We start from the raw sequence: 26,651 nt of genomic DNA on the forward strand, positions 1-26,651 counted from the left end.
TTTTTAATGTAATATTTTTACAAAATCAATTTAAAAAATAAATAAAATAAAATAAAATTAGGAAACAAATGCCTTTGACAGAGTGAAGCTGTTGTGTGGTATTTGTTGCAGCAGCCCTGGCAAACTGTGACACTCCCAAATCAGCCTAAAAGCTCCACCTGCCTCACCATGTCCCCCACTTCCAGTACCCCTCACAGGTGTCTGTCACAGGAATGGCTACTGTGTCCATGCCAACTCTGTCCTTTCTAGGATTGGATGCCACCCAAGCCAGCAAATGCTCAGGGAGCTGAGGGGACCGGTTCCCACAGAGTGGGGAGGGCATTCTCCGTTCCCCCACCCACCTACCCCTGGGTCCTGGGCACGGCAACTGCCACGACTCTCAGGGGACAGCTGTCAGCATCTGGCTTTCGTCACTAGTCACAGCAGCTCACATCTCACTCACAATATCTTGATCCCAGCACTAAATCTTACACCAAGAAGCTTCAAACACTACTACCATCCTAACAACCTTGATTTTTCAAAAGAAAAAGTTATAACTGAATAACTATATCACTCACAGTTCAATTATTTTTTTGTCCAAGAATTTTAATTCCCAAATGGACACAAAGGAACACAGAGTCTCACAGTAAGTGGACGAGGGGAACCGAGCTATGGGTGATGGTTATTCTAGAATCAGGTATGGGCTGAGGGCTTTTAACTGCAGATTCTTCATCTCCTCAGGCACCTTTTCTCCAGCCTTCTCTGGTTGCTGCGCTTGGTCTTTCACTTCTCTAAATAGGAAAAAAATGAAAAGGACACAGGAGGACAATTAGTCACTCAAGCCACCCAGCACTGACAGTGACATCCCAGTCAAATATGGTGGAACATTTTAAAAACAAGGCTTTACATGGTATTTTGTGATCATTTAGCTACCGGTAAAAATCTCAGCTTGTGATATGAATCTGGCATCAATCTCCCTGCGCCGAGGTCTTAGCCTGCCCAAGTTCCCTAAACGTTCAGAGCCTCCATTTCCTGAGAGGGGTGAGAGCTCCGTGGAGGCAACAAACACTCTCTTGAGTTCATTATAGCCATCAGGAGAGAGCAGGTGATTCTTTGCATCCATGAAAATAAATATTTGCCAGAAATCAAATGGACAGCAGTCTTCATTGGGACATGGAAGGCCACGTGTGCTGTGTGTTTCTTGTGACTGTCCCTGTCTGTTCAGCTCTGGTGCATGTGCCTGACTGAAGGAAGGGCTTCTGTTGGCTTCTGGCTGAGGTTGATGGAGGCAAGGAAGATGAACGAGTAAGGACAGAGAAAACAAAACTGAACATGGAATATAAGTCTCATCTTGAGCTGAAGAGAATTTCCAAACCAAAGGAGTTTTGAAAATGGTCTATGGGATATGAGCCTGTTAGAATACTATGCAGCCAATCAAATGAGAATTACGTTGACAACTTCGACATGTGGGGAAAATATACGTGAGATTTATCTGCAAAACAGGTGAATTCAAATTACCAAGGATATATTGATTTCAAATGTATGCAATGTATGCATACTGTGAAAAACTGGAAGTTAACTAGTGTTTAGAAAATTTTCAGAGTTTATTGTTTGCTAGCTTTTTTTTCCCTCTTTTTAAGTAGCTGAAATTCATTTTAAAAAAAAGAAAAAGAATGACATAACACTTTGGCAAATGTATAAAGTAATAAGTTCTATTTCACTTAATAATAATTTGATAATCAAATGGCATTCCACATTAACTCAGTAGTATAAAGGGTGAAAAATCATCTTAAAGTACAAAAGAGTATAGCGGTATTGGATAGAAGCCTGATCATTAGGCAAACCATTCTGTGTCCTGGGGTAACTTTTAAATTATATATATATATAAAGCTCTTGGTCAACTATTTACTTGAAACGGAATGCAAAGTGCATCTGGGACTTGAGTGTCACAGGATATTTTATAGTGGTCATTAACTGATCAAAGCAGGCACTCACTGAATTTCCATTTAAAATTTTCATCCTTAAACACTTACTAGAAGCTTGCAACTTCCTTTTGGAGATCTGTGTGTTGCTGTAGGCCTTGAAATGATCACAAACAAACCAAAAACTCCCACACTCCTAAGACATGTGTGCATTCCTTTCAGAAAAGATAGGACGCAAAACACCTTAAACTAAGTTAGAAGATAAGCTGAGAAAAGAATTTTGCAACATACCTAGAAAGGGTAGAGATCCTTAACATATGAGGGACGCACAAGTAAATGAAAGATAATGTTAAGTAGGCAAAGAGACAAACAGTCTCCTCACAAAAGAAGAAAAAACAGTTGATAAGGAGAGGATATTTTAATATCACTAGTAAGTGAAGAAATGAAAATGAAGACAAGGGGAAGGCCTTTAAAAAGATCATCTTGGTAAAAATGAAGTGAACATAAAAAAGGACAGTGTCCTGTTGTGCAGAGTGTTTTTTGGAGGCAGGCACCCTTGACCTATGCTGGTGGGAGGTATATGGAAGAACTTTCTGAATGGTAATTTAGCAACAAAATTACCTTAAAATGCATCCGAAGACCTTGCGTTTATGTTTCTAGGAGTTTCTCCTAAGGAAACATTCTGATCCTTTTGCAGGTGATTCTGGCACAAGGATGTTGGCTGCAGCAAAACACTGGAAAGAGTCTACATGTCCAACAATAGGGGTTGGATAAATATATCAAGGCAATCTACCCAATGAAATAGAATAATATTACCTATATTTATCAGTGCATATTTATGATACATTGTTAAATAAAAATACAGAAAACGAAATATGTAGAGCATAATTTCATTGTTGTTAAAAACTCTTGATATGTGTATACATATGTATACAGAAAGGTTTGGGAGGCCATATAACAAAATGTAAAAGTCACCACCCCTCGGTGATTGGATTATGTTTTTCTTCTATTCTTTATATTTTTATGTATATTCTCAATTTTAAAATACAAATGATAATAAATAAAAGAAAAGGTATTTCCTTTTAAAAAGATAGTTTTAAAAAGATTATACCCACAGTTTAAAACTTATAAACCAATGAACTATGGGGGGGTTATTTACATCACAAAAGGATTCTTAAAAAGCTGATATGATTATGACTGTGACGACATACATTGGAAAGACAAACAACATACTAGATGCTCCTCACTTGCCCTGTGAGATAGATTCTTTTTTGGAGGGGGTTGTTTATAGTATGGGTTTATTTGTTCTGCACTGGCCAGGTGACAGTGAACTCAACATTTACAGAATAAGAAGAAGATACTAGAAACTTCCTTACTTTGCTGAAAGGGACTAAACAAGAGGTGCTGGGGGGCACATTCGGGGGAACTCAAAGAGCTAAATGAGGGATAGGGGAGATGGTTTACTAGCTGAAATGTTCCTGTATTCTGAAAATAAAATTGCCCTTCTCAGCCAACGTTTAGCAAAGTGGCAGATTCGTAACTCCAGTGTAGAGGGCTGAACATGCCAACAGAGCAAACAGAAGCCTTAAGGAAATACCTCCAATTAAAAACCTAATTCCACCAGGAGAAACTTGCAGTGCTCTGTTTCATGCCCTAGAAGTCTAACTCTGGGTAAGGTTGGGGTGGGGGAGGGAAGTTTTGGACACACGGGAGAACATCTGGGAATACCTTGGCTGCACGTTGGAATCACCTGGGGAGACTCTGAAAACCCTGGCACCTGGGTCTCAACAACAAGAGGTTCTGAGTTCATTAGGCTGAAGTACAGTCTGGGTAATGGAGTTTGTAAAGCAATTTTATTGAGCTCTATGCACACACCATACAGTAAATCCAAAGTGGACAATCAATGGCTCTCAGTATAATCACAGAGTTGTACATTCATCACCACAATCAAGTTTTAGAACATTTTCATTACTTCAAAAAGAAAAACCCAGTACCCTTTAGCAGTTACCTCTCAATCCCTCTATCCTTCCCCAGCCCTACACAACCACTAATCTAATTTCATCTCTGGAGTCAGATTTTATTATCTGCATTTTTTTTTCAGGTGAGGAAAGAGGCCCAGAGATGATAAACAATTTGGCTCAAGACCTCACACGTGATAGGTGGCGCTGAGATTCAGCCCAGGTCTCACCTGGCTCTAGAGAGCCCGGGATCCTTACACTGAATAAAATGCAATCAGCTGTTGAGAAGAAACAGACACATCTCTGAAATCAAATGATAAGCAAATAGGAAAACTGGATTCCATCTTTAAAGTTCACTGGCCAAAACATTTGAGGGAGTGCATGTGTGCAAAATAAAGCCCACATCAGAATAATGAAGGCCTTAGAAACGTGTCTCTTACACGTTTAGATTCATCTGATTCACCTGAGATATTTAGATTCATCTACAATGACAGGTCCGTACTTTACACAGGACAAATTTTACCCAGTGCTACCTCTTATTACGGCATTAAAACCTCCACTTACTTCTCCTTCTTGGTGTCCTTACGATCTAACATAGAGAATTCCACTTGGATCATTTCTGGAGTCAACATAGTATTTACATCCCATTCACAAAGCTCACTGAAAAGTAATAAGCTGTTTAGCTGGAACTGTTTCACCTTTCCAAAGGAAAAACAGAAGGAATATGTGATCATTTAAGAGGTACACAATTCTTGTGGCTTTCAACATTGATTCCATCTATCTTTTTAAAAAAATTTTATTGAAATATATCACTCATACATAAACATACATAAACAATAAGTGTATAGTAATAGTTGTAAACTTATAAAACAAGCATACATAATAATGTCATACAGGGCTCACATACCTCACCTCACCCTACCACCAATACCTTGCATTGTTGTGAAACATTTTTAACTACTGATTAAAGAGCATCCTCAAAATATTACTAATAAGCAAAGTATCTTACATTTGGTATATTTTTCCCCACCCAGCATATTATTATTACTACTATATCATTTATATATGAACATACATAAACAATAAGTGTATAGTAAAAGTTGTAAACTTACAAAGCAAACATGCATAACATCATTCAGGGGTCCCATACATCAGTCCACCACCAACACCTTGCATTGTTGTGAGACATTTGTTACAAATGTTGAGAGAATATTGTCAAAATCTTACTAGTAACTATAGCCCTTATCTCTTTTTTTTCAAGATTTACTTATTTCTCACCCCTGCCCAGCCGCCCCCCCCCCCCCAGCCCCCACTGTCTGCTTTCTGTGTCCATTCGCTGTGTGTTCTTCTGTGTCTGCTTGTATTCTCATTAGGCACCTCTGGCAACTGATGCTGGGACCTTCCAGAATGGGAGAGAGGCAATCATTCTCTTGTGCCACTTCAGCTCCCTGATTTGCTGTGTCTCTTATTGTCTCTCCTCTGCGTCTTTTTTGCTGTGTCATCTTGCTGCACCACTCTCCATGTGGGCCAGCACTCCTTTGCGGGACAGCACACCTGCAAGGGACAGGCTATGTGCAGGCCAGCACTCCATGTGGGCCAGCTCACCACACGGCCAGCTTTCCTTCACCAGGAGGCCCTGGGCATCGAACCCTGGACCTCCAATAAGGTAGACAGGAGCCCAAGTGATTGAACCACACCTGCTTCCCTATAATCCTTATCTTAAATTTGGTGAATTTTCCCCCCAGGCATCCCTATTATTATTTTTAAAATATACTTTTATGACACAAGATGTAAACTTAAAAACAATCATGCACATGTACAGAATTCCCATATAACCTCCCTCTATCAATACACTATACTATGGTAGAACATTTGTTACCGATTATGAGATAATATCATCAGACTATTACCAGGTCCATAGTGTACATTTGGCACACTTTTTCCATACTCAACCATTATCAACACAGTACATCTTTGGCATAGATGCATGAATATTACATTGTTACTGTTATTTACAGTCATAGGTCACTCCAGTTGTGTTTTCCCATGCTTCTCCACATTCACACCACCTTGTGAAGGTGATGTACATCTCCTCTAGCTCACAAAGGACACTCTTGCATCTGTACTATCAACCACAATTCTCATCTGCCTCTGGGTTTACTGTGTTGACATTCTCTAGCATTCTTTCATTTGACATTTACATCCCTAGAATAATTAAAACTTTTACATGCATTAAACATCAGGAGTCCATCTCAGTCTCTTATCTACTTTAACAATCTACCATCTACCATCAAGTCTTCAAGATATTTTCCTATATTTTTTTCTAGAAGCTTTATAGTTCTTGCTTTTATACTTAGGTTTTTTATCCATTTTGACTTAATTTTCGGATAAGGTGTGAGATAGGGATTCTTTTTCCTTCTCTTGGCTATGGATATTCAGTTCTCTTGGAACCATTTGTGGAATGGACTGTTCTGCCCAAGCTCGATAGGCTTGACAGGCTTGTCAAAAATCACTTGACCATAGATGTGAGAGTCTGTTTTTGAACCATTACTTTGGTTCTGTTGATCTGTGTGTCTGTCTTTATGCCAGTACCATGCTGTTTTTACCACTGCAGCTATGTAATATGATTTAAAATCTGAAAGTGAGAGTCCTCCAACTCTGTTTTTCCTTTTCAAGCTCTTTCTGGCTATTCAGTACATCTTACCCTAACAAATAAATTTGATAAGCATTTTCAATTTTTTTTTTAATGCCAGTGGAATTTTAATTGGGATTGCATTTAATCTATTTATCAATTTGAGTAGAACTGACACCTTAATGATATTTAGTCTTCCAATCTGTGAGCATGGAATGTTCTTCCAATTACTTAGGCCTTTTACATTTCTTTTAACAATGAGTTGTAGTTTCCTGTCATATTTTATCTGTCATATTTATTTTCACCATTCTTTTGATACTTCTAATTACTTTTATTGTTATAATCTTTATTTCTACACACTCTTCCAAGTCTCTCTCTCCTTTTTTTTCATTTCAGACTGTAGCACACCATTTGGTATTTTCTGCAAAGCTGGTCTCTTGGTTACAAACTCTCTGTTTCTATCTGTGAATATTCTAAATTTGCCATCATGTTTGAAAGACAATTTTGCTGGATATAAGATTCTTGGCTGGAAGGTTTTCTCTTGCAGTATCTCAAATATATCACACCACTGCCTGCTTGCCTCTATGGTTTCTGATGAGAAATCGACACTTAATCATATTGCATATCCCTTATATGTTATGCATTACTTTTCTCTGGCTGCTCTCAGAATTCTGTCTTTGGCATATGACATTCTGATTAATATGTGTTCTGGAGTTGGTCTGCACAGATTTATTCATATGGGAGTACGTTGTGTTTCTTCATCACAGATATCTATGTCCTTCAATAGAGTTGGGAAATTTTCTAACATTATTGCTTCAAATATTTCTTCTGCCCTTTTCCCTCCTCTTCTCCTTCTGACACCCATGACACGTTTGCATTTCACATGCTGTCATTTAGCTCCCTGAGACCCTGTTGAATTTTTTCCTTTCTTTTCTTGATCTGTTCTCTTGTATGTTCAATTTCAGGGGCCATGTCTTCTAGCTCACTGACCCTTTCTTCTGCCTCCTCAAAGCTACGTTATATGCCTCCAGCATATTTTTTATTTCATTTATTGTGCCTTTCATTCCCATAAGATCTGCTATTTTTCTGTTTGCTTTCAAATTCCTCTTTGTGATCACACACTGTCTTTTTTTTTTTAAGATTTATTTATTTATTTATTTCTCTCCCCTTTCCCCGCCTCCCACCCCAGTTGTCTGTTCTCTGTGTCTATTTGCTGCATCGTTGTCTTTGTCCGCTTCTCTTGTTGTCAGTGGCATGGGAATCTGTCTCTTTTTGTTGAGTCATCTTGTGTTAGCTCTCCATGTGGGTGGTGCCATTCCTGGGCAGGCTGTACTTTCTTTCATACTGGGCAGCTCTCCTTGCACCTGGGGCTCCCCTACGTATGGGACACCACTGTGCAGGACACCCCTGTGTGGCAGGGCACTCCTTGCGTGCATTAGCACTGTGCATGGGCCACCTCCACATGGGTCAAGGAGGCCCAGGGTTTGAACCAAGGACCTCCCATGTGGTAGACAGACACCCTAACCACTGGGCCAAGTCTGACGCCCACACTGTCTTCTTAATATCCTTAATCTCTTTAGGCATCTAATGGAATTTATTAAGGATATTTGCTTGAACATTTATGATAAGTTGTCTCAACTCCTTTGTGTCATATGGAGGCTTATTTCATTGCCTCAACATCTGGCTTACTAGATGGATTTATTCTGAGTGCAATTTCTCTCTTTATGCTAGTACTTTCTTGCCCTTTCTCCCTTGTAGGTCGTGTTGCAGTAGCTGAGGATTTCCCTGATGCTGTAATCTGTGGAGGCTGAAGCTGCCCACATTTCCCCAGGAGCTAGTGAAGGTTCTCCCCGCTTTCTCCTCTGCCAGGGGTAGGGACAGAGCTGCAGCCATATGTAATAACCCAAGTCTTGCAGGCCAAGACCATCTGTAGTTGCCTGAAAAGAATGATGGAATTTCATGTCCTTTCTCCTACCACCTGGGCCGGGATGGAGCTGCAAGTTTGGGCAACAAACTATGCCATTAAGGGCCAAAATGACTATACTTACCAGGTAGAATGACATAGACTGTCCCTCCTCCTCCCCTGCCAAGGGTAGGGATAGATCCTCTGGAGTGCCCATCAGTCTAATCCCTGTAAGCCAAATGTGCCTGCAGTTGCCTTGAGAGACTGAGGGAGTACTGTCCCTTCTGCCCTTGGAGGGAGGGTGGACACGAGTTCACTCCCTGTAGGATGAAAGTGCCTGTTGTCACTCAGAGAAGCTGAGAAAACACCAGTCCCCTTCTATCCTATTGGGGGATGGGGAACAATCCACAGGCATCAATGGTACAGTCCTTGAAAACCAAAAGTTCCTGCCATTGCCTGGAGAGGCTGAGGAAACACCAGCCCCCACCTATCAAATTGGGGGATGGGGTTGGATCCACTGGTACCTAACAGTCCAACCCATGCTGGCCAAAGTACCTGTCATTTCCTGGAAAGGCTGAGGAAACACACCTCCCCTCCTATCCTACTTGGGGGCAGGGATTGAGCTACAAGTGTCTGACTATTCAGTCTCAGGGGGCCAAAAGCAGCTCCAATTACCCCGAAGATAGGTAATCACTGTTCCCCTCTTGTCCTATTGGCATTGGGGTGGAAACACAGACACCCAATAGTTGAGTTCATGCAGGCCAAAGCACCTGCATTTGCCCTGAAAGCCTGAGAAAACACCAGACCCCTCCTATCTTAAGAGGGGTGGGAGGTGGAGGTGGAGATGGAATTGAACTCACTCAACAAACCAGTTCGTGGGGGCACCCAGGGCCTGCAATTGCTTGGAGAGGCTAAGGAATCACAGTTCCCTTCCTATCTTATTAGGTGCCGGGGATGGAGCTACAGGAGTCTGAGTATGCAGTCTGTGGAGGTTGAAAGCACTTGCGGAGAGGCAGACTTGGCACAATGGGTAGGGCATCCACCTACCACATGGGAGTTCCGTGGTTCAAAACCCTGGGCCTCCTTTACCCATGTGAAGCTGGCCCATGCACAGTGCTGATGCATGCAAGGAGTGCCCTGCCATGCAGGGGTGTACCCCACGTAGGGAAGCCCCATGCACAAGAAGTGTGGCTCACAAGGAGTGCAACCTGTAAGGAGAGCTGCCCAGTGTGAAAGAAAGTGCAGCCTGCCCAAGAATGGCACTGCACACAGGGAGAGCTGACAGAAAAATGATGCAACAAAAAGAAACACAGATTCCCAGTGCCACTGATAAGGCTAGCAATGGTCACAGAAGCACACACAGTGAATGGACAGAGAGCAGACAACTGGGGGGGGAGGGGAGAGAAATAAAAAATTTTAAAAAAAGAAAGCACTTGCCGTTGCCTGGAGAGGCTGAAGAAACACCACCTCTTCTTATCCTATGGGAGCAGAGTGGTGGAGATGGAATTGAAGGTGCTTAACAAACTAGTTCTTCCAGGACAAAAACACCTGCAGTTGCCCAGCGATGCTGGTACAGGTCCCCCCACCTCCTTCCCTGCCAGAGGTGGGGCTCGGGCCTAGGCTAGCACTGCAACATGATCTGGTTGAAAGAAGCCAGTTCCTACAGTTACTGTGATTTTCAGCTGTCACTGAGATTTTCAATCAGTCCCTCTTCCCCTCCTGTCAGAGGCAGAGTTAAAATGGTGGCTACAAGCCTCTTCTCAACTTGGGCAGGTTCAAACTTCAGCTGTTGTTAGGACTATACTTCAGCCAGCCAAATTTACTATTCAGTAGATGCAGTTGGTGCCCAACTGTCTCTTCCAACTCTGTTTTGGGGTAATGGGGTTTCCCACTCCAGTCATGGAGTACCTCCTGAGGTGGCTGGTGCTGCCAGTGCAGGATGGGCACTGGTCACCACAGTGTGGAATGATCAACTCATGAATCCTCAATGCAGAGAGGCAGTCTCCTTCCATTACTCATGGATGTGTCAGGATGCTCTTCTGGTCTCCTGGCCCCCATGAGGTGCTTTAGATAGCTCTGGGTGACTACGAATGGGTCTGTAGGATGAGCAGACTCTTGAATGCTTATTCAGTCACTGCTTGCCCTGCCCTTCTAATGTAAATGTTAATGAAAGATGAAGGCCATGTTGGTTAATTAAACCAGAAAACTTAAATGGATTTTATTCTTGTCTGGAAAAAAGAACCCACTAACTGCACAGTTCTAGAGGCCACTGTTGTGCAATAGGGTGGCCCACAGGAGCAATGGGGAATATGCCCTAGTGTAGAAGGATTCTGGGTATTTGTGGAAGGTTGGAGCCAAGAGAAAATGCTGAGAAATGGAGGTGGGGTGTGAGAGAAAGAGAGGGGAACAAAAGTCCTGGCTAAAATACAGGGAACTTCTCTCTGAAATGATGTGATGATAAAATAGATTTTTTTTAAAGGGATAAAGAAGAGCCTGAGACCTAGAGGGACTTGCATATGGGGCTGCACAGGGTTCCAGCTGGAGGCAGGGTACACTGGGTATTGGGGAAACATGCACAGAGGTTCTCATAGGGAGAAGCAGCTCCTAGCCAAGGATGCACACTCTGCTGGGTTTAGATTTGCTCTCAGTTCTGATGCTGAGACACTAGCTACTAGGTTGAAATGGGGATGAAGCAGGAGATTCAAGGACACAGTTTCACTGCCCATTGGATGCTGATTGGTGAGAGCAAATTTAAGGGCCTTGCTTTCATGGCTATCCAAATCCTACCCCTCTTTCAAGTATTAATCCAAGTCCACATGATCACGGAAGCCTTCAAAACCCATTTATGCCCTCTGAGTTCCCCTCCTTTGAGCTCCTGGAGCACCTAAAGATAAGGGAACTTTTGATCCTACCATGAACCTAGTTACCATCTTACCTAGTTAGCGGAATGGCTAGGTGTTGGCCTTACCTTCTTATTTGGCTTTCAAGCTCTCATGACATCTGCGATATTTTTGGAAACCGGACCACATGAGAGACCCAAGGAAAAAAGAAGGACCATTGGGCTATTTCCAATCTGTCTTCTTCTGGCAGGCCATCCACAATTGCAGGGGCATCTATAGGAAATGTAACTGTATTGAAGGAGTCGCAGCTGTGGAGAAATCACACAAGCAGCCAAAGGTAAGTGATCACATTATTAGTTTGGGTGTCTTTATATATTTTTCCCAAAGCATGTTATTAACACTGGGAGCAGCTTCTACTACTATTTCCCTAGAGGGAAGAACTTCTACTGGGTAGGTCCCAGTAGAAGTCAAAAAGGACATTTTTCCAGAGTTTAGAAACAGAATCATAGAATTTTTACCTGATAAGGACTAAAATTATATTATTTCTTGGAGAGGTGGTAATGGTAAGTAATTTTTCATTCATAATAGCTTTTCCCACTTTTATATACTCCCTACATCATTCTATTCAGTGTCAAACCTTGCCTCCCTCTCCCATCCTTATGCATTATTTGGTGTTACAAGTTTAGAGCTTTATATAAAAATTCCTGGGTATTAGGACATTAAAGGAATTGAGCTAAGGAAAATAAATGTATTGTTATTTAAATTTGGCCACAGAATTCTGGCCACACACTAACTCTTTTTTCTACTCCTTCCTTATAAACTCAAGAACTTTTATCATTGATACAAAGGTAGGGCCAACCAGAGGTTCTGAGAGATAGGAGAGGGAAGAATAGGTATAATATGGGGGCATTTCTGGGACACTAGAATTGTCATTGTCCTGCATGACAGTGCAATGACAGATACAGCCCACTATATATTTTGTCATAACTTACAAAAATATGTGGGACAGAGGGTAAACTGTAATGTAAACTGCAGTCCATGGTTAGCAGCAATGCTTCAATACGTATTCATCAATTGTAACAAATGTACCACACTAATGAAGAAAGTTGTTAATGTGGGAAAATGTGGGGGAAGAGTGGGGCATATGGGAATCCGTTAATTTTTTTTAAAGATTTATTTTATTTATTTCTCTCCCCTTCCCACTCCCCTCTCCCCAGTTGTCTGCTGTCTGTGTCCATTCCTTGTGTGTTCTTCTGTGGCCACTTCTATCTTTATCAGTGGCACCAGGAATCTGTGTTTCTTTTTGTTGCGTCACCTTCTGTGTCAGCTCTCCGTGTGTGCAGTGCAGTTCTTGGGCAGGCTGCACTTTCTTTCGCACTGGGCGGCTCTTCTTATGGGCACACTCCTTGCACATGGAGCTCCCCTATGTGGAGGACACCCCACATCACCACTGTGCATGGGCCAGCTCCACATGGGTCAAGGAGGCCTGGGGTTGGAACCACAGACCTCCCATGTGGTAGGCAGACACCCTATCCAATGGGCCATGTCTGCTTCCCCCTCAATTTTTTTTATGTGACATTTACATAATCTAAAGCTTCTATGAAACTAAAAAAAAAAAAATTATTTAAAAAAAAGAATGAGGAAGATCTCTATGACTGATAGTCATTTTTTTTTAAAGATTTATTTTATTTAATTCCCCCCCTCCCCTGGTTCTCTATTCTCTGTGTCTATTTGCTGCGTCTTGTTTCTTTGTCTGCTTTTGTTGTCAGTGGCACGGGAAGTGTGGGCAGCGCCATTCCTGGGCAGGCTGCATTTCCTTTCATGCTGGGCAGCTCTCTGTATGGGATGCACTCCTTGCGCATGGGGCTCCCCTACGCGGGGGACACCCCTGCGTGGTGCGGCACTCCTTGCGCGCATCAGCACTGCGCATGGGCCAGCTCTACACGGGTCAAGGAGGCCCGGGGTTTGAACCCCGGACCTCTCATGTGGTAGACGGACGCCCTAACCACTGGGCCAAGTCCATTTCCCTGATAGTCATTTTTAAGAGATGTTAGTAAGTGAAAAAAGAAAAGTGCAAAGAGCACATATGGTGAGACAAATTTTATAAAAATAGATGAGAAATAAGAAAACTCTGTATATTCATAACTGACTCTGACAAAGACAGGCTGAAGTCTCTCTTTAGACCCCCACCATGTTGACGGGAGGTGCTGAAGTCTCTCTTTAGACCCCTTCCATTGGGAGAGCTTCCCAATAAACTTTCTGCCTGCAATCATCAGTCTCTGTGTCCCAGTGAGTGCCATTTTATTCTAACAGTGAGATTTTCAGGAAACAAAATTTACCCAATTTTAAATATCTGAGACCATGTTCCTTTGATTTTTACATGTGTGTGTTAACATGGTTTTTTTTTTAAATTAAAATATTGGTGCCAGTAGTTGTTTTTTGTATGCTTTTTAAAAAACATAAGTACTTGGATAACTAAAATTCCAACAACTGTAAGCCAGCTCCCCAATTTCTTTTGGAGATTTCACTCATGTATAAAACCTGAAATTCTGGAAAGTAATGGATTCGATCATTTCTTCAGTTGCTGCTGACTCTCAGATTTTATGGAAACCCATGCAGACTGAAAAAACTCCCTCTGATTTTATTAAAGAGTAAAGAATACCAAATGGGCATTTCAATAATACAAAAATAACTTGGAATAAAGACTGAATGCCTACTTTGCAAGACTTAACAACAAACAGGTAACTCTCAGGTGCAGCAGATACAAGGGGAAACACCAAATAAGTGATGGGAAGCAATTTATTCAACAAAGTGACTGCAAAGTTGAAATATCATTAGTGGATTTATAAAAATTTTAAAAAAGCAATTGTCATTTTTCTTTTGTAACCATTTCTGGAGGAAAACAAACCACCATGATTTAGAATCTTGTGTCCAGTGGACATCCATCTACAACAAGGAAATATATAATTCTATTTTGGTTGTATAATCTATATGCAATTACAATTTCTTTTGAACCGAACTGGCCTAACAGAGCTGAAAGTAACAATTCATGGAGGGTGTTCTTTAATTCATGCAGAATTCATGTTTAATTTTGGTTTCCTTCAAGGGCATACTGCCTGCAGCAGCCATAAGAGATTTTTCCAAGGACACTGCTCTGGGAAAATAAAAAAGGATGTTTCTTGCTAATTCTGGAAACAGTGCTTGCTGCTGTGGTATGCAGGTAGTACATGCTTTTCCCTTTTCTTCTTTTGCTGATTCAGCCTCCTGACTGGACCTAAAATCCACCTCAGTGGAGTTTTCTGATGGCAGGTGGGGTTCCTACACCAAGCACAATGAGGCTGCCTATTATGTAGAGGCATACCATCTGGCAGTGACAGTTACTGCAGGGTTTAGTGGGTGGGCATAAGGGGTGAGGAGAACAGAGTTGCCAAGCATGTACCAGGCAAGGAGCTAAAAGCTTCACACACCACCCAGGTCACACAGCTGGTGACACACCTAGTGCAGCCTGGGGACAGGACTCTCTGACTCCAAGCTCTGTTCTTTCTACAGTGCCACTGTGTCCCCCATGTTTTGGAAACTTCAGAGTTTAGAAATATGCTAAAACAAAGTACAAGAAGATGCACAGTTCATTTTGGGATGGCAATGGAGTGGGGTGGGTGAGGTATGGATGAACTAAGAGCAAAAGAACTAGTGTTTTTGTGCTCCCACCATGTCCCAAATCCTGGGCTGGGTGCTTTTCATTGACGTCATTTAAATCTCCAGGCTAAGCAGCATAGTAGAGGAGCACTTAGAAAATAAAAGGGGAAGCACATAAAGAGGCATCCAGAAGCAAGCCTGGGGCTTGAATGATTTGGAAAGAGCTTTTTCTGCTGGATATGAAGTAAGAAGTGATAAAGAGTCCAAAACTGGACTCCCAATACCCTGGGTGGGTTGTGGGTAGGGTGAAGTGCAGTAGATGGGTGGTATCTGTGGGGTAGCTGCATCTTCTGGAGAGCTTTTTACTCGAACTAAAACTTACATGTCAAGGCTGAGAGGCCTTCACAACAAGTCCAATTCCCATGTCTCACAGAGGAGAGGAGTGAGCCCAGAGAGGCTGCTGATGAGCATGCCCAAGGTCAAGCAGCTCCTGGAGGCTGGTGGTGGTGGTAGGAAAAGGGGGCTGGGAAGTTGGGTTTTTGAGCCGGGATCCAGGACATACCAGTGGTGGGGTAGGGGTGGAGGTGCATGGATAAAGATTCTGGATGCTTCTCCTGTTTGGTGGCAGAGTTCAGGTTTCCTGAACACCCCTGGGGCCATGACAGGTGTGATGGATTTAATTATGTGCGCCAATTTAGACAGGTTCTTGGTCTTGATCAGCATTCACATGGGTGTGGACCCTCTGTAAATAGATCTCTTGAAGATGGCATTTTAGTTAAGGTGTGGCCCAAGGGAAGGATGTGGGCCTTAATCCAGATTACTGGAGGCCTTTATAAGCAGGATAGGGAGGAGTCAGAACCAGCAGTCAGCAGAACCCAGAAGAGAAAGGAGAAGACATCACCGTGTGATGACAGAGAGGGAAACAAGCAAAGGCACCCCAAGAACAGCCGGCAGCAGCCCCAGAATGATACAGGTCTTGGGGAGAAAGCCTCAGCTTGCTAACACCTCGATTTGGACTTTTTCTCATCTCAAAACTTTGACCCAATAGATTGCTGTTGTTTAAGTCAACCCATCGTGTGGTACTTGTCATAGCAGCCTGGTAGACTAAGACAATGGGCCTCTGCCCAACTGGTGGGAACCCTCATTCCAGACCAAAGGCGTTGAACAAAAGGTGACAGCTGATGATCAACACTTTGGAATGTCAGCCACATTTGCTGACCAAGAACTTTTTAAAATCTACTTATAAAGACAAAATTCAAGGGGTGATTAGGTGGGCAGAGTCCTAAAGATAAAGTATTGATATAGCCTGTGCATAAATTCAAAATTGTTTCCAAGTATACCTTGTCCCCAAAATGGCCAAATAAGCAATATAGGCCCTACAGTCTTTGAATGTTCAGAAAGGATGTGAGACTGAATGTGTATTCAGGGTTGCCTCCAGACCAGCTGTGGAAGATATACTAATCCAAGCTGGCTTGGATGTGGAGAATATGTAACTCATCTGGAGGAAATAACCTATCTGATACTAAGATCAAACACTGGAGAACCTAACCAAAGGTCTGTTTGAATACCATCACTGTTAGTCTCGCTAATCCTATATCCTCTGTATAAAAGGGTCTGGAAAAAGCTATTCGGGGCTTGGTATTTATTAGGACAAGAGTCCACCGAGCCCGGCCGGTCAAAACAAACCAACTTCCTTCTCGGTACTCTTGTGTCCTGGCCTTCGATACCACGCAAACCCGATTTCTCTACAACAGTATCAGGCTAATTATTTGATACCTTAGGGCTCTGAAGGTAGAAATAAGAAAATTTGTGAAAATATGGTCACCACAAATTTCTTCTTTCTTTGGTCCAATTAATTTACCTCATTTACCTGTTCTAGGTTGTATGTGTAGCTGAGGTAGCCATGTGTCATCACAGTTAATGCCAGGTTTTGATATGAGAGAGAAGAAGATTCTTTGGAATTGGATATGGGGTGTGTACATGGTTAATTTCAGCAACTGGGGGGAAAAACTGGATTTTTTAAAACTGAGTGAATATTTCCAATAAATTATGTGGATCAGCTGTCAACTTAAGAACTGCCAAATAGCCAGCTGTGACATTCGTTTTTTTAAAAGTGTACCTCAATTAAGATAAATTTGAAATATGAAAGTCGGTGGATGCATCATCAGAGTTCTCAGAGAAGTAAACATCTCTCTTGTCTTAAAAATACAATTTGACATAGCTTCAACATTTAACCTTTCAGGATCACAGCCTCTGTGACACAAACAGATGAGCTTCAGCTTACCTCTGGCTCACCTCTGCCTTAGAGGTGTCAGGCAAGGATGAGAGAACCAGGGACTGGAATCTTTTCCAGTGCATTATTCCAGGAATAATGTCCTATAATGAAAACCAGCAGATGACATCAAGTATAAAGCCACAGTGTGGTGAGGTAAAAGCTAAGAAGAACTTCCATTGCCTTCAGGGCCACTGCTTTTCAGTAAGAAAAGTTTAGCTCCAAAATTTTTAAATTCCATTTAGTTTAATTTTTCTGAAGCTAAGAGACAACTACACTAGCAAAGAACATTAAACGAGACAACACGGAAATAAAGTAGGGACAAAGGAGACCTGTTTTCTCCTTCCTTCGCACAGGGGGAACAGCATGTCCGCTCGAGGGGTGACGGATTTGGCTTTTGTGGTCTGTTTTAGTGATTGCAAATGCAAGGCTAGTGCAATATTCCAGGATGATGGGTAGCTCGTCAAATGGCACTCCGGGCAGGGGGGAGGCGGGCGAGCACATGAAGCATGTGTGCAGATGAAGGAGGGCGCTGCTGGGGACCACCAGCTCAGGGGGTGTAGGGTGTGTGCTGGGGACTAGAGGGGGGTGTGAATGGAGAGGCAGGCAGGTCACAGAGGGCCTTGTGGGCAAAGTTCACGAGCCTGGAGCTGCTCCTGTGGGCAGCAGGGAGCCACCAAGGGCTTCTGAGCTAGAAAGCAATGCAGCTAAGGGAGCCTTCTGGGGATAGTGACTGTGACAGTGGTCAGCAATGGGGCAGAATGGAGAGGATGGATCCACGTGCTCTTGAACAAGCAGACTGCAGGGACCCACTGATGTTTAGACGAGTGAATGAGGGAGAGAGGGCTCAGGGAGACCCAGGTAATCGCCCAAGTGCAGTAATGAACTGAACTTGGGAATTATTGGGTCTGAGTGGCCTGAGTGCACCCACACAAGGGGTGTCCTGGATGGTGGGTTTTCAGGACAGCCCAGTCACCTGGGGGGAGGGGGAAGGACATCTTTGGTGCCACCTCCCTTACTGTGCACCTGTCACATCACCACTGTGCCCATCCCTGAGTTTTACACACTTGGCAGTGCCAAAGGAAAGAGGGCATCTGCCCATGGGTTCTTCCCACCTTGGGACCCTCCTTACATGGCTGAAATGGGAACGCAGTGAGCCTCAGGAGTAGCCTTCAAGAGGAAAAGTGAGAGAGAATGTTGGGGAAAGGGCAACATGCAGCCCGAGAGGCGGCTATGGGTGGCCAGGAGGCGACAGGGCTGGCAGAGTGAGAGTGAACGGAAGCCACCGAAGCTGTCGCTCTCAGTCGAGGCAGCAAGCCTTCCTTTCCTCAACCCCAGTGGGGGCCCGCTACCCTCGGGCCCTGTGCCTCCCGGCAGCCCAGGGCCAGCTTGGCTGGCAGTCCGGTGATGGCTTTACTGTGTGATGGAGAAAGTGCTTTAGGGTGACAGGAATGGTGGAGCCGATGTGGGACTCTTTGGTGAACTTGTCCTTGGGGTGAGGGCACAGATGATAATCTATCACGGTTCCATGTAGGTGAGAGGGTGCATCACAGCATATAAGCCCGGGCTGGGATTCTACAGAAGAGAGAGGAAGAGAAAGGAAGATTTCTTTTTGTTTACCAGCTTCAGCACTGTACCAGGACAGTTGCCAGCCAGTGCCTCTGGCTCCCACCAGCACCAACACTCAACTCCAGGTCACCTTGATGAGGGTAGAGAAGCAGGACAGCAGAGGTGTCTTCAAATTGGCAGGGTTTTTAAATGTCACAGCCGTTCATACAGGCCGCTTTTCAGGTTTAAGACCTTCATTTCATCCTATGTAGATTTACTGAGTCACTAGGAAACAAGTAAAACTGAAATGACAGCCTACAATTGCTTAAATATTTCTTTCCAAATTTGATAAATTAGCGGAAATATGGAATAAGCCAACTGACTGAAAAGTAAATAAGCGTTTGGTTTTGAAAACAAAAAGAGCCTCCTTTGTCATTTAATGACTTTGAAGAGGAGAAAAAGGATTTTTGACATATCGTATCAGGAAATGCCAACGTTTAACATTGGGTAATGTTTTTAATCTTGAAAGGCTCCATTTGGATGTAGGGCCAGGTCCTTCAGGAGCTCTGCACCAGTTTTTTTGTTGGTGGTGTTATTTTTTGCAAATTTTCCAGCACAACTGATGGACGCACAGAGCAATTACATCATAATAGTAAAATATAAAGACTTTCAATTGTCCTCCTGGGGCATGCACAAAACACCTATTCCCAAACACACTCTTCTCCCCCTTCCAGTTGTTTAATCACAGATGTTTCAGAACCACTAACTGAGATTGCTGTATGACTTTTTAACAATAAGAAAAGAACCACCAACTCCTCGTGGGCATCAGAAACCCAACCTCTGTAAAGAAACTAATGACCCTCTCCCACTGAAATGAAACAAAGTGAAACCAGGGAAGCCTGGGAGCCCCAGGTGCAGGGGCGGGAGTCCTGGTGCAGAGCATGCACCTAGGAGTGGAGTGGGAGTTAAGGAGGCTGGAAAGACCAGGGGATGTTAGTGCGGAGATGTGATGGGGGTGATGGGGAGATGGCTTTGGCTGAAGGGGTGGAGGTGAAGAGGGGGGAAGGCAGGGAGGCAGTGAGGGCCATGGAGAGTCTGCCTTCCCCCAGGAAGGATCCAGCACATATCTCAATGAGTGCTCAATGCGGGAGAGTCAGGGCATGGGGACAAGGACAGAGTGTGACGTGGGTGGCACTGGGTGTCCCCTACGAGTTGGTGAAAGGTGGAGATGTGCACAACACCAGGGGAAAGGGAATTTGCTGTGTGGCCCTCTGGAGTGTCTCTTACACTGGTTGACAGAGGGCCCATGAAGTTGCCACTTGGCCAGCTCTCTTGATCAGTCTCAGACCAAATGTGATGAATGAAACCTTTTTGGAAATGGCCATCTCACCATATCCAATGGCTGTCATGCTTCATAGCCAGCTGGGTGAGCCAGTGTCAGAGTCCCGTACCAGGTGCCTCCAGAATTATGGGGTTTTCTACTCTGGCAGTGGGAACTGGAACTCTCTTTGGCCCTGTGTGAGTTTCTGGTTTGCCTCCTTGAGTCCTTTGGGGTTATTCTTTCCTGGCCTTGGGCAGTTTCCTGACATACATTTGCTGACCAGTATTCAGCTGCTGACTTGAGAGAGACCCAACACAAGCTCCAGAACTTTCTCTCTGCACCTCTCTCCACCCTCGTATCCTGTCCCATGACCTCTCAGCCCCTTGGCCCCCTCATTCCTTCCTGTCAACTTAGGTAAAATCCTGCCCTTGGTGTGGGTTCCCCGACTTTTGCTGCAGCTTGATGCTCTCTCCAGGTAACCCGCAAGGCTCACCTCTGTTACTTAACATCTCTCAGGGACAACTGTCCTTTGTTAGTTGATGCCCAATGTATGTTTTCCTAAGTTTGTCAGTTTCTCAGTTGATTCAGGCAGGATGGGAAATTCAGACCTGTTACTTCATTTTGGCCAGAGTGGCAGTCAGTTATTATTTCTTGAGTGCCATATCTTCCTTCTTTCTTCATTTACACTGTTATTTTGATGGAGTGTAAGTCCAAGCAACTTCCTAAGACAGGAACCTGCCTTCCTGTCAAGAGGCTCTGGGCTTAGAGTTATTGAAAAATGCACGTGGGGCAAGAATGAGAAATAGGGAACCTCTGCCAATTTTCCCATCACTTTTAGAAGAAATAGGTAAATATATCTCTACATCCTGGGGACTTCCAGTGATCTGAAACCAATGACTACATTTTGGCATGTGAAATTATTGGGACAAATTTTATGGTTCACTAGGAATCTCTTAATGGAGAAAACAGGATAAGAGTGGAATGTAAAACAGGAACAAAAATGCATCGACTCAGGGAAAATTTCATAGCTGAAACTTCATCTAAAAACTTTTGCTCTATAAGCAGATCCTGAGATTTTTTTCTCTTCCAAACACAGGCAAAGCTGATAGACCCAAAAATTCCATGGGAACTAAATGGGCATCCGATCTAGCCACCATCCCTGATAATGCTTCCCAGAGCAGAGGGCCTCAGATTCCCTCATCCTCTGCTCGTGTCCACTAGCAAAAAGTAGGGAACGATACGAACACAAGGCTTTCATAGAAAGGAGCCACAGAGGAGGCTGTCCCTGAGCACAGTCGTGCTTGGGTTCCCACCCTGAACGTGGGTTCTATGCCCAAGTAATTGTGGAATTAATAGATAAATAAATTCTGATACTTTCCAAGAATGTATGAGCCTGACTAGGGAAAATTCTCTTGATCTCTTGAAGCTGCAGGTTTCCCACTGTTAGAATGGGAGTGGAGTGGAGTAGGTGGATCTGGGGACCAGAGGTGGAAGAGTGGTTCTACAGCCTGCCATGGCAAACCCCAGGATTGTGCAGGGACACCCCTCTGTGGATGCCCCAAGGGCAGAGGAGGTGTGGGCAGAGCCCCTGACTCCATCGCAATCTGAGCAGCCTGAGCCGCTTCCATTTTACCTGTTGGCTTTCCAGGGCAGATTCCATTTGATGAGAGGACCCTGCCACTAAATGAAGGGTGGAAACCCTGAGGCAAATGTCCTGTGAGGTGAGTTCCAGCTCTAAGATTCTCCATGTCTCTGTGGAACACTTCCCTCACCCAACGGGACTGGGAGGAGTGTGTCCCATGATGGCCAAAGTACTAACATCACAGCTTGCAGAGGAAAGCAACCTCGATTTTGGAGCAGGGGTGAGGTAAGGAATCAGGGCTCTCAGGTAGGTTTTGGTTCCTGCTCTTGCACCAAGTAGCTGAGAGCAACCTTGGGTGCGACCATCAGCAGCTGTGCCCACATGAGAGGCAGAACTTACCTGGAAGACAGGGTAGATGTCTAAGTAGTGTCTCAGGTACTTCCTTTTTTATTTTATTTTGTTTTGTTTTATTTTATTTTATTTTTTTAATTCATTTTTTTTAAAAATATTACATTCAAAAAATATGAGGTCCCATTCAACCCCACTCCCCCCACAGCAACACTCTCTCCCATCATCATGACACATCCATTGCATCAGGTACTTTTTAATTCCATGTGTGCACATGTGTAAGTGAATGTGCATGGGTGTGTGCGTGTGTGCATGAATCTTTAAGAAAAGAGACCGTAACTTGGGTGATGACTGTGGATTTTCACTGATGGTCACATTATTACATAGAACCTTGTCAGATTCCCTGTCTGGATCTGATTCCATCAGGATTGGGGTAGACATAAATGGAAGGATAGAAGAGGGAACCCTGGGAGGGTAGAAAGGTGTAAGTGAAGAGGGCGCACAGTGTGGCTGGGACACATGCAGCAGGGGACCACAGAGTTGGGGTGTTACTACTGGCCAACAGGAGATTGGGCTTGATTTGGTAGAAAACAGGGAGCCAGTGAAGAATGTTGAGCAGGGTAGTGGCCTGAGCAGAGTGTGCTTCAGGGAGGTTAATCAAGTGAGGTTATAGAAAAAATGGAACAGAAAACTGAGAAGGAAGAGGTACACACATGGAAGGGACAGTTAGACCTCTGCCCAAGGGTAGAGAAAGGAATCAGCAAATCACTGTAGTGACACAAACTCTGGGTGACAGGGGTGACTTTGCTTTCTTTTTCTTTCTCTTTCTTTCTTTCTTCTTCTTCATTTATAATAACATGAATGTATGTATGGCTAATGATAAAAAATCATAAAAACAAATGCTACAATTCTTAAAGGATAGAAACACAGATATTCTCCAAACAATAAACACTGGCATGCAATTTCCAAGATGAGCTATCATTTAACATTTGAAATTTCAAAAGAGAAAAATATTCCCTATTAATGCTTCAGTTTTCTTATAAAGTCACTCACTGTTGAAATAATGGAACAGAGAACAAAAGACTGTTACTTACAAAAATATAAAGCTGATCATAGTCTAGGGACTTGGCCAAGGCCTCAGGCGGCTTCATGTTCAAGATCAAGGTCTTTCCAGAGAGCTGAGGCTTGGCGTCCTGCTTTGGAAGGGTGATGATGGTGGTGGCTTCATACTTCACAAGGACTAAGAGGAGGCAGTTAGTCTCTAGGCCACAGTAGGGTGGGGGAGGGAGTCCGGGGCAATTCTGGGAGATGGGACATGTTACCTCAGCTCCTTGCTTCAGGGCTCAAGCAAGTTTTTGAGGTTTGTAACTTGTCGATGACTTCTGGACAGAGAATGGCTGATACCCCTTGATTTGGTACAATTGAGAGACCTGACAATGAAAGAAGACAACTGAGTGGATATCCTTCAAAATCCTTTACCCTTCTCAAGCACTACCACACATGCTGGGTTACTTCAAGAGGTCGGTGGGATCTACTTCTAAATGACAGCATTTCTGAGCAACCTGAGATTAAAAGTAAAACAAGCATCATGTTATAACTGGAGATTGTGGTGACTGTTAATTTGGACCAACACCAGATAGATGTCAGTCCAGAGCCTTCTTCTGTGTCCCACCACACATAAAGGTTCATAATTCCTCTCCCATACCAGATGGCTTAACTGTAGAAAGACACTCAACACTGGCTGGGCAATTTAAACTATTTACATTTTCCAAAAAAGAAGTGGTCATATACCTCAAGAGAGACTGACTAACTCTTATTCACTTCATCTTGCCTTTTTTCCTCAAGTTTTTAATATATGCACGTTGGGGAGCTTCATGGATGCATACTCTGTGATATATCATAGTTACGATATTGCTTTGTGTGAGCCATGTTCGGCAAGAAGGATCTGTTACACCTCACACATACAATAAAATAACAGCAGAAAAACATACGTAGTGTGCTAATCAGTATCACCCATAATAGAACACAATGATAAATACAATTCAAATTTTAAAATATTTTGTTGACTTCATAAGAAACACAATCAACGAATGCCATGTGACAGGTCTGACCTGCAAATTCAAGAAGGAATAACACTGCTTGATCTGAACTTCTGAAGACTTAATTGGGAACAGTCCAAGACCGTCAGGAGCCTAAAATATGAAATGTTTTAAAATTGGCCCATAATCCACAGAGTAAAAGCTTCTATTTCCACTACATTTTGAAAGAGGAAATTGACAGTTCTCAAGGAACACTGTTCCTGACCCCAGTTGCTACTCCACGTGCGGGATGCTGAGGCAGCTCTGGTTATGCCTCTCAGGACTCACATTCCCACTGAGCTGGAGGAACACAAACACCAGCGGTAACCTTGAAACCGGGTCCAAACAACAACTCCCAACGCACCAAGAAACACCAGCCCAGGAATTATAATGGAGGAAATCTAGTTTTCTCTGATTTCCTACCATAGGAAAGTAGTTATTGGTAGCACCAAATAATCTGAGATTGATTTTTGCCATGGTTTTTATACCAATTGGATGAGATATCTTATTAATTTACCAAAGACTAGGTGAAATTCTACTTCTGCTGACAGAACATACAACTAGAATGGCACTCTGAAGAGTTGTCTCTGAAGTGATGTTAGCGTGGGGTGGAATACAGACACTACTGTATACCTGTAGTCCAGGTGGACAGCGGGTTTAAAGTCTGCTGTGCAGGAGTCAAGGAGTGGATTTCTTGGGAAAGTAGGCATTTACCAAGTCAAGTAAAAAACACTGTACAAGGCTCATCTTTCTTTGTTTGGGATAGCCTCATAAAGAAAACTTGAAGCTTTTGTGATCCTAACTTATGTCCTTACTAGGAGCTGTGGGGGTGGTTATAATACATAAGAGCTAACATATCTTGAGCATTTACTATATGCCAGGAAATGTATGTATTAGCTCATCCAATCCTATCAACAGCTGATAAAATTTAATGTCTCATTTCATGCATGAGGTAATTGAGGCTCGAATGAATTAAGGAATAGGTGCTTGGTGGTGCCAGAACTGAACCCCAAACCTGTAGCCCAAAACCCACACTCTCCCTCTTTAAGGAATTGGCACTGCAGGCCTGTCCATCTCTGAGGTCTTTTCTATTCTTTCTCAAAGAAAACTCCAGCAAATGTTTTCATCTTTCATTTCCCAAGAGTGTCACATGCAAATGTGTGTTTAAGCCTTTGTTCTCCCGTTGTATATAGGTGTGGAATCTATCAGCAGCTTGATTGGAAACCAGCCTGGAAGAATCCTAGTTGGCAGGGATATGGAGATGACGACTCCATTGTAATTCACTACTGACCTAGGGTGTTTTCCTGATTAAAGAGCCAATTCTGCTTGTCCTTGGGGAGAGGGAAGCTTCTAATATTCAAATCTATCCTTTTGTCTGGAATTGCTATCCTGAAAATTTTCATGTGAAATTGCGATTTTTGTAGGTCAAAAGTGATTAACTAGCAGTAATTTCATACAGTCCAAAGGAGTATTTCTAGATTTTTCACTGCTACTCCTCTTCAAAAGGGGAATAATGATTATACATCACAGTCTTCTGGATTTGTGGTTTCATGTTTGTGAAAATGATAATGCTCATTTTTTTTCAGTCAAGCAATAAGAAAGTAATGAAAGAAGGTAAACATTCATTCAAAATTCTATTACTTGGATTTAGTAAACACGATTTCAGATCTCTTCTGCCTATATATAGGCATGAAGATGAAAGCGATTTTTTGAAATGGTGTTGTAGAATTTGAAAGAGGTTCAATTATTTGCATATAGAAAGGTCAGGACTCAGGAATGATTTTGAGAAGGAAAAATGGTTTATTGACGGCGGGCCAGACTTGGGAACTTTCTGTTTCAATCCTGAGCCCCGAACAAGATTTTTGAGTCCTTTTTATACAGAGAGGAAAGGCCAAATGGTCCTTTTGTTTCAGTTCTCAATAGGCTTGAATTAGCATATATCTTCCACATCCTAGGTAATCTTTTAGCATGGACTTCATATATTCTAGATAAGCTTTTAGCACATTTGGTTTGCATTTTCCCTGAATATTTAAAGTTTATAGACTTTGCATTGTTAAACTGTTTCCTGGGACTGGAGTCCTTGCCATGGTCACCAAGGGCAGGACTGCAGCCTCTTACCTTTCCACACCCACAAGTCAGGACAGACAGCTTAGGTTAAGGTTATCTCTGAAGAGACAAAGAGCCTCCCACCCATAGCCCACATCAATGGGATCCAAATATATGAGGTTCCAAAATTATAGCAAACATTAAAGGAAACTTTTAAGTTTAACAGAAAAGGAAATTGAAGTGAAACTGAAAAGAATATGCCAATTAATTTCTAGAATGCCCCTCTCCCCATATCACCTTTATGAATTCTTGTTTCAGGAAGATAGCATTATCTAAAAATTCCCGGGTCAATTATTCTTCTACTGAATGTTTTAATCTGCTGATGCCCTTTCTCTTTTCCTCTTCTTCCTCCTCATTCCCACTCCTCTGACCACTCTGCTCAAGTATCTAGGCAAAATCCTCTATTGACCCCTTTCTTGTTATCACTCATCTTTTTTTCTTCTTATTTTCTTTTAAATGTTACATTCAAAAAATATGAAATTCCCATATACCCCCAACCTCCCTACCACACCCCTCCCACATCAAC

General features: G+C 43.0%; 1 long non-coding RNA gene across 5 annotated transcripts in view; it reads right to left on the reverse strand.

Annotated features, from left to right (window-relative positions):
* Positions 1 to 564: 564 nt before the first annotated feature.
* The window catches only part of LOC101421654 (uncharacterized), a 66,002-nt gene continuing 39,915 nt past the window's right edge, over positions 565 to 26,651 (reverse strand). For 3 of the 5 annotated variants that reach the window (XR_011649291.1, XR_011649293.1, XR_009186632.2), the window contains exons 3-8: positions 18,842 to 23,371; positions 17,155 to 18,717; positions 11,363 to 11,542; positions 4,424 to 4,557; positions 2,523 to 2,646; positions 565 to 770 (exon numbers count right to left, since the gene is read on the reverse strand). This is a non-coding gene — a long non-coding RNA (uncharacterized lncRNA). Of the gene's footprint in view, positions 771 to 2,522; positions 2,647 to 4,423; positions 5,414 to 11,362; positions 11,543 to 17,154; positions 18,718 to 18,762; positions 23,372 to 26,651 lie in introns of all 5 variants that reach the window. The other 2 variants (XR_011649292.1, XR_009186630.2) reach the window with 2 other exon arrangements.

This window comes from Dasypus novemcinctus, chromosome 7, assembly GCF_030445035.2.
Source record: "Dasypus novemcinctus isolate mDasNov1 chromosome 7, mDasNov1.1.hap2, whole genome shotgun sequence".
In the NCBI taxonomy this organism is placed as follows: Eukaryota; Metazoa; Chordata; class Mammalia; order Cingulata; family Dasypodidae; genus Dasypus; species Dasypus novemcinctus.